Here is a 16,342-nt window from a genome sequence, read left to right on the forward strand (position 1 = left end):
AATTTCGACAGCACTAATGCTCGAGCAAGGGTTAGGCAGTTGGCAGTGGATAGGTATGGTTTTGCGGCTCTAATCAGCTTGCAGGTATATGCGGTGCTGGATGCCATTGCGCTCACCTGTTTGGTTAGGGAGAGGTGGGAATCAAGGTAAAACCCTAATGTTTTTACCTCTTTTGCTACCTTGATAGTGTTACCGTCTATGACGAAGGAGGAGTATTCTTCTTTTAATCTTTTGATGTTTTGTGTGTTCCCCAGTATGATGAGTTCCGTTTTGTCATCATTCAGGCATAGCCCGTGGGTGGCCATCCATGCCTGAATGATGAGATAGATCTTATTCACCAAGGCCAAATCTTGTTCATAATCCCCTGAGAGTGGTATGAGAATCTGAGTGTCATCCGCATAGTTAGTGTAGGTGACACCCAGATTATCTAGATCATCGAACAAGGGCTTTGTGAAGATGTTGTACATAGTGGGGGAGACACAAGAACCTTGTGGGACTCCACATGTGATGGATACAGGGTCAGCAGCAGCAGAAGTAGAGAAGACTCTCATAGTTCTACCGGTTAGGAATGATTTGATCCATGCGATGGCATGTGTGGAGAAGTGGGCAGCTGTTTCTAGGTGGGTGCAAATCACATCATGATCCACCAGGTCGAAGGCTGCAGAGAGGTTCAGTAAGAGGAGTAGGGCCATCTTTCCGGAGTCTCTCAGCTCATCGACCTGAGTTTTAAGATCGATGAGCGCGGTTTCAGTTCCATGCTGAGGTCTGAAACCTGATTGTCTTGTGATTGTAGGCTTCAATTCAGATGCGAAAAATTAAGCTACTGTCATGTTCATTTTGCTCAACATGTTACTATAAAATGTATGTATTGTCAGGATGGTTTGTCATGGGACCTGTGCACGCTTCAAGACATCTATATAAAAAGTGGTGTCAATGTTTTCAATGTATTCTTTACACCAACCCTACCCCTCTTCACAGACCCACTCCAGCAACCTTGTGCGAACCCAGTGTATTTTGTTCCATTTCAAGCGCACTCTTCTGGCCACACTCTTTCCTTTCACTCTCTGATCCCTTAGTCTTAGCACCGTCTTCCTTCTCCTTCCATCCTTCCCCGGCTCGCATTTACTCAGTTTTTGCCTCTTGTACTCTGCTACTTTCATCCCACTACCCTGACTGCTCTTTCTGCACTCTCTCTCTCTCTGTCCCAGGCATGCAGTCCTCATTCCCTGTCCTTCCTCCTACCCCGTTTCTACTCCCCCTCCATTCCCACTAACCCTGATCCTTTCCAACTAACACCTTCTGCTTCAGCTCTTTTACACCCTTCCACTGTACACAGGGGCGGAGCCAGCCTCAACATTTTGGGGGGCTGAATGACAGTTTTAAAAGGTGGTTGTGAGTGGAGCCATTGTACCCATCGCTCCCGTGCCACCTGACTCCTTGACACCGTCCACCCTATCCTCCCACCACCATGTACAGCTGGACCCTCCTCTGTTCCCCCCTAGAACAACTGTTTTGTCTTGGGAGGATAGCTCAGCGGCAACTTGCTCGCCTTGGAAGCAAGACGACACGGAGCAACACAGTTTCGATCCCCGGGTCCGCGCTTAGAAACCTCTGGGTATTAAGTGCATTATAAATAACCTATCATATCATATCTGTATCCTACCCCCGCTATATATCTGTAAAGCGCTCCATTATGCATCTGTAATGTTGTTACCTTTTTTATTTTATTAATGTATTTATTGAACATGTGCATGGTGACTATACATCAAAACGTGTTTCCAGGCGCCACAAGACAAGAGGCGTGGGGGCAGAGAAGAAAATAGCAGTAACAGTCCTACTAGGCCTTGTGACGTTTGGATCATGCAAGCGAAGTATCAGGAAGTGCCAGAAGAGGGGGCCAGGGACTGGGCAAGTGTTAAGAGAGGCCCAGGAGGGCAAGTGCTCGGGGAAAAGGAGATGGGGGTAAACAAGTGCGAATTACGGCAGAGTGGACCCGACTCGGTAAGCTAGTCGGGGAAGGGTGCCCGAGGGCAAGTGCAGGTACGAGGTGATGGGGAAGACTGGATGAAGAAGGTCCTGACCCCAGTAAGGCTCATAAGGGATACAGGCAACCAGACATAGAGGCTGGTGGAAACTAACAGTGGAGGGGGAGAGAAAGGAGGAGGAGAAAAGGAAGGTCTTGAGAAGCTTCCGGAACTTAAGGAGATATGGCTTAAGGTGGAAAGGGGCAGGGAGGCAGCTGCGGAGGGAGACTCATGCCGAAGAAAGAGATCTACCCCACTATCTGCTAAGAGAAACGTCTGACCGGCAGATAGTTAGAGCTAGAAGACCGAAGGACTCTAGCAGGGAGGTATTTAGGAAGAGAGAGTCAAATGTAGAGAGGTCCCAGGCCCCAGAAAGCCTTCATGGTGATGCAGAGGGTCATTAATTTGATCCTTGCAACCACACAGAGCCAGCGGAGAGACTTTGGGGCTGGAGAGATGCGGTCCCTCGGCTAAAGGCCAAGGATACGTCTTGCAGTCCTATTCTGGATTAGTTGAAGAGGACAGAGGGATGAAAGAGGCAGATTAAGGAAGAGGCTCTTACAGTAGTGCAACCTCGAGAGAACCAAAGCTCTGGAGACATTGAGTTTCTGGGGAAGGTGAGGAAAGGGAGAATGCCTCTGAGGAGGTGAAGCTGGAAATGAGATTTATTGACAAGGTCAGCGATATGAGGTGAGAAGGAGAGAGAGAAGTCGAAGATGACACCCAGGTTTTTTGCTTCACACGAGTGTGAGGGCAGGGGGCCCAAGGAGGTCGGCCACAGAGTAGGAGGGAAGGAGGGGACAGGAGTCCCAATGAGAAGGATCCCAGTCTTACCTCTGTAAAGCGCCCCGTTGCTTCTCAAAGCTAGGTCCACTCTCAGTAAATACAATAATAATAATAACCCATTGCCCTGTTGACCACCACCCCTTCCTCTGAGCAGAGCAATTTCTAGGCAATGTTGCACCTAGGAGGAAACACCAGAATGCCCCTCCCACCCAACACGTTGCTCCTCTACTTCTTCCCCGCACTGCACTCCCACACCAACATCATAAACACATTTATTTATTTATTTATTTATTTATTTATTTATAGAGCGCCTTACACCAAGGCGCTGTGCAATGGAACAACAAACTACAGAGTAACAACAAGAAATAACATTGGGAGCAACATTACATCTTGAATCATTCAACAAAACAGTGCAAAGAGCAATTAACTGAGGGGGGGTGGAGTGGGAATAGGAGTGGTGAGGGGGGGGCAGGAGAAGGATTGGACGAGTGTAAATGGAAGGGAGAGAGAGTGTAATAGGAGAGGGGAGAGAGGAATTAGATGAGGGAAAAAGGGGGGAGTAGAGAGGGCAGGGGGGGCTTTCAAGATGGAGAATGGAGGAGGAGGGATTTAAGGGAAGTGCGAAATGAGGTGAGGGTCGTGGAAGAGCGGATTGAGAGGGGGCGTGAGTTCCAGTGCAGAGGAGCAAGGAGTTGGAAGGAGCGGAACCAGGAGTAAGCGCAGGGGGAAGGAGGTACAGTGAGAAGGAAATGGTCAGCGGAACAAAGATAGCGAGAGGAAGAGTAAAAGGAGAGAAGGGAGGAGAGATAAGGAGGAGCAAGACCATGGAGGGATTTGAAACATTGCTATTTAAATACAATTCTTTTACTTTCACTTAAAATGAATAAGCAGACAATGAATACAACAATATTTTAAACAGGAAGTCATTTTCTATCTTATGTTTTTATTTGTTGTCAGAATGAAGGGCCCTCTCCCAGACGATGCTTTGGCAAAAGCGTATATTGCTGCTGCCGGAATTTATGTTTCCAACAATTTTGCTCCCAATTGACATTGTAGCAAGAACCAACAGCTCTCAAATAAGGTGAAAGGGTTAGGTGGTGATGAAAAAGAAGGCAGTTCTCAGCTATATTAATTAAGGTACAGTTATAAAGAATGACTTAACAAAATATGACAATACTTGCCAGATGTTGTGAGTGCATGAGCACCTGATGGGGAAACCCCTATATGGTGAAAGTACCTGAGTATAGGATGTCAATATCTAGAAAAGGGCATGAGTACTTAGGCATGTGATAGCAACAGCTATCCAATGGGGTGAGTTCCTGAAGTGGTCCATCGACACTAAGCTCTATAAAGAAATCACCCAATCATAATGATACGATGAAAGTACAAAGCCAACCTTTTGGAATGCCTTGTAAAAATTGTGCTAGTTGCTGTTGTCTGATGGCAAAAGCTGGCCATTTGTCTGAATGCCTGGCAATGATGTGAGGTCCTTACTGTATGATGACAGTAACTGTAATAGGTTTTATATTAACATATCCTGCAAAAACCTGTGAAGTGATGCTAACTTGGACACACAATTGTAACAATAGGCAAAAAGGGAATGTACATGGGCATGTGATCTCAATACCTACAGTAGCAACAAAGATTTACACTAGAAATATGTCTAAACTGCGTTGTGTAAGGAACCTGAGGCTATTCTCCAAAGTCTACCTCGAGAATGCCTTATTCAGGTAGCCAGGGAAGGGCTGGCGCTCTCAAATCCCAACCCTGGGGGTGAACAAGCAAGGGAGGATCACTGGTGTACGGGAGCCCGGGGTTATGCTCAGGGGAATTCCCCAGGTGAGACGTGGTATTATACTTGGGACGAAGGCGAGAAGGACGAAGTGGATCGGGGTTGATAGACCGAGGTAGAAATGTTTGAGGGAGAAAAGGCAGAAGAGAATTATTTTGAAATTCCCTTTGGTCTTTTCTCCCCTAAATATTTCTGACTTGGTCCACACCCCCACCACACCCCCTACACACTCCAACACACCCACACACCCTACTTACCTTGCTTCCCACTCGCTGGGCCCTGCAACGCCTGTTCCCTTTCACTTCCGTGATCAGGAACTGGTGTTGCAGGATCCTTTCCTTTTTTTAAAGAAAATGTTTATTTTGGTACAGCTGCAGGGGACACCTCTACAACCCCTGCTCACCATATAGTGAGCAAGGGTTCGGGGGACACCCCCGCAGCCCCCACAGCCCCCACAGCCCTCATTTCTATTTTTTGGGGGGATGGCTGCGGAGGACACCCCTGCAACCCCTGCTCACAATATAGTGAGCAAGGGTGCAGGGGACACCACCGCAGCCCCCAGCACCGAATGCGTGATCAAATCAGGCATTTGGTCATTTTATTCAGGTCATTTTGGGTAAATCCAGACAAAGTCCCTGAGGCCTTTGTAGGTTGTTCCACAACTTCCTCCCTTCCACCAAAGAATCTCCTTTACCTATATCCAACGACCCCTCCACATCTGGTACATCCCCTAGAAGCCCAAACCCTGTTGCATTCAGAAACCACATCTCCCAGAATCCCTGTTTTCCTGTTTCATACCCAAATGCTCCCAGTCATTGTTCTCCACGTTCCTCTGATTATAATTTCCCAAACTCACAGTCTGATTTGACAAAACACTACCAGTCCCACAATCCCCCATGTTCATTTCATGCTAATAATCCTGGTTATTCCCGTTTGTTTCAACAACCCTACAAGCCCCAAACTTCTGAGTTTACCAAAACCCCTAGTATGAGGGCTATAATTCTGTATAACACCTTTTCCCATCCTACCCCATAGGATGTTTAGAAACTCTAAGACACGCCCCTTTATGACACAAACACTTTCTCACACTGCGACAGACAACAGACTAACACCAGAACCATTTACCTGACATGTCCCAACACAAGGGTCAGGCAGAGTCAGGCAATTGACAACAACTACACACACCTGACAGACCTTTCCCTTCCCCACAGGGATAAAAGGCGGACCACAAGAGTACACTTTGAGCAAGGCCAATCACACGAGGAAACAGCTATTCCAGGACGGCAGTTCAAACGGAGAAGAAAGACAGCAAGAACTGAAAGGACTACAAGGCGAGAAGTGCCCTTTCCCTTTTTAACCCAGACCCGCAAAGCCTCAGTGAAAGGAATTGTAAGACCGGGAGTTACAGCTGACGTGTGGTGCAACAGATGTCAGCGGTGCATGAGGCTCTTCTGCACTGATAGCCAAGGCAGGGAGACATGCTTGCTACTGTGGTACCGTCCGTGACTCCAGAGACAAGACACGCCAACGAGTTCAGCACAGCCAATAAGTCGGGGAGAGATGATAACTGATAGTAATCTGGACTGTATTGAGCCGAAGGTTTTAAGCGCCAACAAATATATGACTTCAAAGAACTTGTGAAAAAAGAACTTGTGTGTTTCTGACCTTGCAAGAAAGCCCAGTAAAGTGCCAGCTGCAGGTGTGCTCATTCGAAGGACTCTGTCTGGTCCCTTTGTGGTACAACTACAAGTACCAGGAGGCCTTGGGAGAGGCTGACGTGAGGTGTTAGAGTGGTCCTACAAGGGTCACGTCAAATCCCTTGTACAATCGAAAGTCTCTGACCCATTGCCAAGAGAAAGCTAGGGGAAGGGAACCGCCCCCGCTTTCTGATGAGATTGTGAACATTGGGATAGAATGGCTATGTGAACCCGACGGAGGGATGCCAAGGGGAAAGCTAAAGAGAGTGAATCCCATACTGTGATAAAACATAGTGAACTGTGTAGCTGGCAAACGTGAACCCGGCTGAGGGATGCCTGCGAATCTGGGTGAAGCATAATACACCGAGAACATTGTGCTGACAAGAGTGAACCCGACTGAGGGATGTCCATGGTGACTAATTGGTTGAAAAGACATTGAGACTCTTCAATGTTACTTTGTGAATGAAAGGCCGTAGTGAACGGGACAGAGGGAGCCAACACTGAGAGAAGGATCGGAGCCCGGCAGAGGGGGATCTTAAGGTGAAAGTTAATTGCCCAAGGTGGAAGTTTTATGGAACAAACTTGTTTGTTTGTTGTTTTGGCACTTCAGGTCCTCTGAGGCAAGAGACTTTGGGCCTCATTACGAGTAGGCCGGTAAAAACGGGTTCATTTACCAGCATGCTGGTAAGAGCGGGTCCGTGCTCGTATGAAACCGCCAATAGCGGGTGATTACGAGTGTGTGAGTACGCGCGAACCCCCATGCCGGTAATGGCAATACCGGAATGTCGCTAAAGGCCCTCCAACCGCCCTATAGCGGCATCGCGGGACCCGCCGATACCGGCACTGCCTCGGAGCAACCACTAAATACCGGCATGGTAATACCACCATGCTAATACCGGGTTCGCAAAACCGGACCCGGAAATAACGTCATCGAGCAGGAACCCGGAAGACGAACCCCCAGGAAGCGGAAACAGAGTTTCTCTGACGCTGAGCTCAACATGCTGGCGGACACTCTGGCTGCACATGCAGACATAATCAAGTCAAATGACATGAAGCATGCTGCCCAGATGAAGAAAAAGCAAATCTGGCAGGAGGTTGCCCAGAGGGTGTTGGCCGTGGGCACCACTCCACGTACAGTGCGGGACTGCTGCAAGAGGTGGGATGACCTCCGCTTGAGGGTGAGGAACACCCTGGCAAACAACAGGAGGGCGGCAATGGCGACAGGCGGGGGGCCACACTCACCAGCAAAGCTGATGCCCTGGGAGGAGACTGCCAGCTCATTCATTGATCCCGAGTCAATAGAGGGATTTGGAGAGATGGAGATGGGTGCCGCATCATCCCCAGAAGGAGATGAGTGACCCTGCACATCCCTGTAGGGGAAACCATGATGTAGCACAAGTGACGTGGAAGTTAGACTAGGCAAGACAATGCATGTCCCAGACCCACATCAACATATCCAGTCAAGAATGAGTGCCACACCCTGCCACACACAAATGCATGCTGAGTGACTATCCCAATAGCAACACACGGGCAACATAACACTACCGTGCCCATGTAACCCAACACACAGACCCCATATCTATGGCATGCCACCTGCCATGCATTGATAGCCTACATGCCCCCACAGAACACCAATTGCCACACCCCTGTAATAAATGGATGCATGAATGTATGCATATATCACAGCACAATAGTATGTTGCTGGCATGTGACACCATCACTGATGACCTGCATCTCTTCTAACCCCCAGGCACCGATGAGGAAGATGCCAGTCAGGAGAGGGGCGCAAGGGCATCAACATCATGCCATGGTACAAGGGCCACCACCACCACCACCCCCAGCCAGAGAAACAGGCCAGACCCACAGGCAGTGTGCCTGACCGGGTGGAAAGCCAGCAAAAAACACCTGCTGCCAGTGTGGGCCACACACATCAAGACCAGCAGCAGCCACCCACAACAGTGGGAGGGGTTTCCGTTCTTGCACCACCAACCACCACAGATGCCTTGCACCACCAACCCACCCCAAGCCCCCTGACCACCCCCCACCCCATATGGAGGCAGACAGCAGTGACGATCCCTGCCTCCACGACTCCGACCTCAGAGATTCCGAAATGTGCCTCTTCGAGGAGGACAGCACCCTGGATGTGGGCCCCATGCATGCACCATCCACCACCCCGGCTACCACCACCCTGGCTACCACCACTCCAGCCACCACCACTCCAGCCACCACCACTCCAGCTACCACCAACACCTTTGAGGCTTGCCTGTCGAGGGTGGAGGCACGATAGGAGTCAATGCTTGATCTCATGCGGCAGATGGGGAGGACACTAGGAGGGCCATTGCTACTGCCATTGGGGAGACCACAGCAGCCATCTCTGCGAACACTGCTGCCGTTAACACGTCTGCAATCCTCATGAGGGACTGTCTGGGGGCAGTAACGCAAGTCCTAACGTCCATCCTGCTCCATATGGAGCGGCCACGCCTTGGAGCAGGCGTGGAACCTGCCTCTGACACATCCTCCTCTACAACACCTGCAACTTCTGCCCCCACAAGCCCTGTGCGGATGACCCGGAGGAGTGCACGGCAATCAGAGATGCCACCCCCGGATAACAAAAAGGCCAAGAAGTAGAGTGGCCAGACAATGGGAGTGGGACACATGGTTGTTGGTGAAGGGAACAATCATTTGAGTACATTATGGGACATTTGGTGTTTGTAGGGTGGGTTAAGGAGTTCACTGGGGGTTATTGGGGTTTGTAGGGTGGGTTAGGGAGTTCACTGGGGGTTATTGGGGTTTGTATGGTGGGTTAGGGAGTTCACTGGGGGTTGGGGGGAATGTTCACATTGTTGCCTCTTTGAAAAATATACACGTTGTGTGCCAAAAATTCAATGGCTGGACATTCTTCATTTTGTGCATGTTCATTTAATGTGTGATGGTGTTCAGTGGCCAACTCCCAACAATACAAGTGTGCATGTCCACATGGAGCCAGTGTGTCACTGACACATGTCTATCATAGTCTCTGTGTTTCAGAAGTATTCGTGAATTAGTGCTTGGCGTACAGCATGGCCATCCCGTGCATCACATACTGGCAGGGTGGCTACTTCACCTCCATCTCCATCCTCATCATCCTCACCCGGGCCATGCATGTCAATGTCAGGTGGCAGTGGTACATTTCTCCAGACGCACATGTTGTGCAGCATGACACAGGCCATGGTGATATTTGCCACCTTCTCAGGCCTATATAGGAGTGCCCCACCAGACCTGCTGAGGCAGCGAAACCGCGCCTTCAACAGGCCAAAGGTCTGCTCAATCACAACACGGGTACGGGTGTGCACACAATTTTACTCCTCTTCATGGCTGGTCTACGGGTTCCGCACAGGGGTAAGTAGCGACGGCCTCAAGGGATATCCTCCATCACCTGCAAGCAGATACAAATAGGTGTGTGTCACTCTGAACTGCCACCTTCAGGGAGCAAAGTCATGGCGGCAGCTATTTGGTGTGGGCCTGCACATGTCCCTGTACGCATGCAAAAATGTCACCTAGATGCAATCTATACTGTCATGAGGTGTGGTAGTCTGGATAGGGTTCAATAGATGATGCAGGGTGTTACCATGCATGCTGAGGCAGATGTGCTGTGGTAGTACAACAATGTTTAGCCTCCTTTTCATGCTGTTCATTCTTCACTATGCATGGTCACACTGACCACATTGCCACAGTTGCCATCCCGTTCATTCATGCATTGCTTGCCATCACCATGGTGGCCTGGTTGTGCCTCTTACTTGTTGTCATAATTTGTGAAATGTGGCTCAGTGATGTGTCATGTTCCGTTTGGCCAGTTCAGGTCAGGAGTGTTTAGCTCTGCATGCATTCTCCACCCAATTGCCACCCAGGTGGAGTATGCCCCCCCTTTCCCACCCAGGTGGAGTATGCCCCCCCTTATGCATCCCAACACATCAGTACCCCAAAGCACTGCCATGGGACAGTTGTGCAACTCACCAAGCAGCCAGGCACGTGGTCCAGCATGTCGCTCCATGTGACGGGGTAGCGTGGAGTTGCGCAGTACCATGGCATCATATGTTGATCCTGGAAATCGGGCGCAGCAATGTGTGATGATCTTGCTGGAGTCACATACCATTTGCACATTGATGGAGTGGTATTGCTTGCGATTGCGGTACACCGCCTCTATGGCATGGGGGACTACCAATTCCACATGGGTGCAGTCGAGGGCACCAACACAATTGGGCATGCATGCCAGTGCATGGAAGCCTACTTTGGTGTCTGCTATCTCCTGGGCAGTCCGTGGTAGGGATATGTGGCTGCTTGCATGCTTCAGGAGGGCATCCAGCACTTGGTTCAACATGCGTGAAAATAGTGGGTGTGAAATGCCATGCAGTTGGCCCACTGTGTGTTGGTAGGTGCCTGTGGCCAGGAAGTGGAGCACAGACACCACCTTTAGTAGTGGGGGGATGGCAGTGCGTATTTCTATGAGGCTGGCAATGTCGTTCTGTATCATGTCCACTATGGTGGTGATGGTGTCACGGTCCACCTGGTACAGGGTGTGGATCTGCTCAGGGGTTAGGGTAAAAGGGCTGGGTCTGGTGCGAGGGATTGGTGGTTGCCTACGAGGCACTGCTGGCTGCGCTGGTGGTAATTGCTGGTCCTGTCTCACCCTCCTTCTCCTCCTGCGTCTCCTCTGTGCTGCCTGTTGTTGCTGCTGTAGTTGTTGTTGTTGTTGCTGTAGTTGTAGCAGTATGGGCATGTCCTCCAGCGCCATGATTGCAACAGCTAGTTGTATCATTTTGGTGTTGGAAGGGGTGTGGTGTGTGGGTGTGCTCATTTTATACTGGCCCAGCCTCCAATGACTCCACCTGTGGGGATTGTGTGCACCTGTGGCAGTTGCCCTGTATCCTGATTGCTGTTTGCGGGCGGTCCGTGATGCCTGTATGAGCGGCATCGTGCAGCCCGTGGATATCGGCTTTGTGATGCCGGTATTTGCATGTCCGCATGGGTTGGGATTACCTCCTATTACCGGCATGCCGGTATTTGCTCCCCGGAGGGGCACGTGTACGCGGCCATGCCGCTATTAGTGGGCCCGTTATTTAGGGTGCCGCTAATAGCGGGTTGACGGGTCGTGATACACCGGAGCGGTAAGCGATGCTGGTAATCCATTACCGGCATCGTTTTTCACTTACCAGCAACCTCATAATGAGGCTCTTTGTGTGAAAGAGACTTGGTCACAGACAGCCCTGATATCTTGAAATTGAACTATGACCTCGTGCTGGAGAAGCCCAGGAGTGTGCTGTGAGTCCCGCCTTGCCCTGTGCTAAAATGTGGGAAAGGGAAACCCCAGCTGTACCATCCTGACTCATTTTTGTGAACACTTCTTTCTTTTCTGATGAACATTATCCCACACTCTTTTTTTAAACTTAGCGGTAAGGCTTGGCAATAGTTTTTATTTTAGTATAGGCCCTTTTTATTTGGTAAGACGGCACTAGGACTGCCTTATTATTATATGATGGTCGTAGCTTCATCCCATCTTAGATTTAGGTTTAGATCAGGTGTTTTTCTCACCCATTCATACAGTTTAATAAACACCCTTGAACTGTGATCACTTGTGTCTGTCTTCACGGTTGCCACCATGAGTTCCCTACAGTTGTCATTAATTGGCGTTACAGCTATTGTTTTCCATCTCACACACCACCACCATCACCAAACAAGAAGTAATCCCCTTAAGTGCCTCAACCTTCAACCCATCCATGTTTCTATATCCTGACATCTTTGATCAAACTCAAAGGATGGCAAAAAACAATGTATATAGACATTTCTTTTTTCCATACTTACTCAAACTGTTTTCCCTCCCAGGAAAAGTATGGTTTGGCAAGGTGACCCTGTGTTACTTGAGCAGGTGTTTCCAGTCCTGGCCTTTAATTTGACAGATCAATGCATTCTAGGAATTGTAGTCTTTTGTTTCAACTAGATTAACATACCAGAAAAGAATGATTTTCAAAAGAACCACCAGTGGTGTTCAGATGACATGGAGTCACTCATTTGATTGTCCCAAATTATCCAATGAACAAGAAAATGAGCCTAGTCACCTACTAACATACCATAAATTAGTACAAATTCCTCTGAGCCTCATATTACACAAATCTTTGGTGTTTTACTTTTGTCCCTCACTCCTGCACCCACAACCAGTGGTCGAAGTAGGAGGGTGTGGTGCTCCTTTTATTTTTTTTTAATTAAGTTTTACCGTTCCTAGAAGTTGAAACGTAAACATCAGTTGTTTCACTTTATTGGGGATTCAAACCTGGGACCTGCTGAATCATCACCAACCTCACGTCACAGTGAGCGATCATATAACTGCTGGGTTAATATTATTTATTTAGTGGTCTGCGTGCAACAAAGCCCATTCCCGGTTCTGGAATGGTGGTCAAGGTGAGAGCAGCTTGAGTCCTCAGCTCCTGGCCTCCTCCCTGAAGCTGCTTTATTGCTGATATGAATTCCAAGAAAAAGATCTTGGAACCTTATAATCCTACTTCAAAAAAACAAAAACAAATCACAGTGATGGATGAGGACGACCCAAGTGTCCAGGATTTATACAAGTTGATGCGCCAGGTGGCCATGGACATGGCTGAGGTTAAGACAACCATGGCAGAACTGAATGGAAAAGTTTCCCATTTGGAAACAAGGGTGACTGGTCTGGAAAAGAAAGCCTCTGAAATGGGATCAGAAATTACTGGGAGCTATAGAGCTTACAAGAATTTGAAGGCTGATGTACAAGAGGGAAAAAATCACCACCTGGAGATGGATTTGAGACTGCGTGAGAGGAATTTGCGGCTAATTGGTGTAGCAGAGCACTCAGATCCTACAGGTGAAAAGTTGCTGCCATTGATTTTGCAAATATTTAAAGAGTGCTATGGTGTGGACACTTTGGAAAGTGAAATTGACAATGTCTATCGTATTGGAAAACTTCCTGGCCTGAAGCCTAGACACATTTTGGTGTCCTTTACTCTGGCAAGAATTAAGGAGTCCTTGTTGGAGGCATCTAGGGGTAAGGTGTCTGTCAATTTTAAAGGGAAACCTATCTATTTGTTTCCTGATTATCCCAAGATGGTGATGGAGGCAAGGAAGCTGTTTAAAGGGGTGAAAGAGCGTGCGAAATCCCTTCAAGTGAAGGCTTTTTTAAACAGATTCAATAATTTAACATTGATCCTGCCTGGAGGCAGCAAGACCACTTCGGACCCCCAGGAAGCCTTTTTATGGCTGGACAAACTTGGTGTTCATGATAATAACATTGCTGAGTGAAACGAAAGGGAATGGGGTGAGTTTAGAAAGGACTTCTTCCCTTTCAAATCTTTTTTCAATTATGTTCGTCTTTATTTCTGGTCACTTGCTATGGGTTAAAATGGCGCCCATCTACCGCCACAGTTGCTCTTTTTTCGTTGGAAAGGAACTTTCATCACTTCGTATGATGCGCATGCCGAGATCTTCATTACGAAGTGGATTCCCCGTGCTGTGGAGTAAAGCACCTTCCGAGGCTCCGGTCAGCTGATTTGACGTAACGCCGTTTTCTTCCCGACGTCACAGGGGATCTACTTCCTGGTTCCGGGTGCTGCCGTGTTTCCCTCTCTCCAGCGCTCGTCACGGCTGCAGGCTGCTTTCTGTCGGCTCCATGAGAGCTAGTGTTGCTGGACCGCGGTGGAAGGCCTGACTCCCAGCGATTGTTTACTCCGGAACTCGGTGCTCAGCAAAATGGGCGGCGGAGAGCGTTGGTGTAAATGGGACTGCATTTGGACCCTTTCAATTCCCCCTACAACGCATGGATCTGTGAATGCAATGGTACTTTCTATGGCGCACGTCACTCATTCACTTGCTCTAAGGTGTTCCATTTTGTCCTTACCTTATGTGCTGGTTTTAACAGGATATATGTATATGGTGTTGTTGTTCTGGGGGGTCTGACGATGGGGCAAAGTTTGATAGAGGTTGCAGTCTCTGTTGTTATGGGAGAGCGGCCTACTGTCTATATGTTTCTCAATTTAGGTATGTGGTGGGGCGTCATATGCTTGCTCTCTTCGGGCGGGTTTTAGATTTTGTGTCCATTGTTTGGTGCATGGGTTCTTTAAATAGGTCTCCCTTATTGTCTATTTTCTCCTTTTTTCAATTATCTGTGTGTGTCGTTGTTTGTAGGTTTTACATGGTTGATATCTGTTCTTTGATGACCTGATTAGAATGCTGCTTTTACTGGATTTTATGGGGTGGGATTGATTGACGTTATTGCATATTATTTATTTATGACTTTGGTTATTTATGTTAGAGGATTTGACGGATTGATGGTTACCTTGGATTTGGGAGGGGTGCTGGGGTGTTGGTTTGGTCTCCTATGCTTCTTCTGCATTGGCGTCCTTTTTCTGTTGCAGAGGGTTTGGGGGTGTTCTTCTTTTTTTGTTTTGTTTTTTTGTTTTCATTTTCTTTAGTTCTTCGACATCGCTTGAATCTTATGTTATGTCTACTGCTGGGGACCCTCAACTTAAGTTCTCCTCCTGGAATGTTAATGGACTGAATAATCCTCTCAAAAGGCAAAAAGTTATGAATAGTTTAAAAGATATGCAGTGTGATGTTTACTTTTTGCAAGAAACTCATCTTTTGCTGGAGGACATTGGGGTCTTGCGTAAAGGTTGGCTGGGTGAGGTTGCTGTTTCGTGATATTCCTCTAAGTCCAGGGGGGTAGCAATTCTTTTACGGAAGGGTTCTCCTGTTAGGATTCTGAAGACCACTTGTGATCGGGAGGGGCGGGCGGTGGCTGTGTTGGTGGAAATACAGGGTGTCCTACATGTGCTATGTAATGTTTATGCTCCCTCAGTGGACTGTGGCACTTTCTTTGGGGAAGTGTCGCAGTTGATGCTTGATTTGGGCTCAGCTAATATCATTTTGGGTGGGGATTTCAATTTAGTGATTGATTCATCCATGGATAGCACTGGACGCTCTGCTGTACAGAGGAAGGATGGGCATTTTGGTTCTTTTCGGACACTACTTGAGGATTTTGATCTTAAGGATTGTTGGAGGCTACACCACCCAGACTCCAAAGAATACACATTCTATTCGGGGGCACATGACACCTATTCAAGGATTGATATGTTTTTTACTGCTGGGGATGCGACTGCCAGACTTTTGAATAGCCGACTTGGCTGTATAGCTGTCACCGACCACGCGCCTATCTTTTTGGGCCTGTCCTTGAATTTTGTGCGAAGCAGGACTTTTCAATGGAAGATGAACACTTCTATATTGCATGATGAGTCTGTTTTAGAAAAGATTAGACTGGAAGCTGAATATTTTGTGACTGAGAAATCTTCTGATGTTATTAGTAAAAGTGTCATTTGGGAGGCATTTAAGTGTACGATGAGGGGCATTGCTCTGGGTTTATCCTGTAGTAGGAGGAATAGAATGTCTAAGGTGCTGAGAGACACTGAAGCTCGAATTGCTGAGGTGATGGGTGCATTGGTTCGTGATCCGAATGATGTTGCAAATCGAATGGAGATGAAGCGGTTGAAGAGGGTTCTGAATGACGCTTTGGGCGCAAGAGCTGAGAAGGATTTATATAGGATAAAAAGCGCTTACTTTGAGAAAGGAGAGAAATGTGACAGGTGGCTGGCCTATAGATTAAGGCAACAGATTTCGGAGGGTGCCATTAATTCTATAAAAGGGACTGATGGGGTGGTTACTTTTGATCCTTGCGAGATTAATGAAGTTTTTAAAGACTTCTACATGAAGTTGTATGAGAATGAGGCTGGTGTTACTAGCAATGGTGCATGCTTCTTGGACAGTTTGACTATTCCTAAAGTCTCGGATGATGACATGAATGGTTTGAGTCAGCCAGTTAGTGTTGATGAAATTAGGATTGCTATTGCGAGTTTGAATTCTGGGAAATCACCTGGTCCTGATGGTCTGCCGGCTGAATTCTATAAGGCTCTTCCGGAGGCGGTGTTGGGTCTTCTAAGAGACATGTATGTTGAATCCAGGGAGGTGGGGGTACTTCCAGAGTCTACTAA

Source organism: Ambystoma mexicanum, chromosome 9 (genome assembly GCF_040938575.1).
Source record: "Ambystoma mexicanum isolate Mex_15411 chromosome 9, UKY_AmexF1_1, whole genome shotgun sequence".
NCBI classification, from domain to species: domain Eukaryota; kingdom Metazoa; phylum Chordata; class Amphibia; order Caudata; family Ambystomatidae; genus Ambystoma; species Ambystoma mexicanum.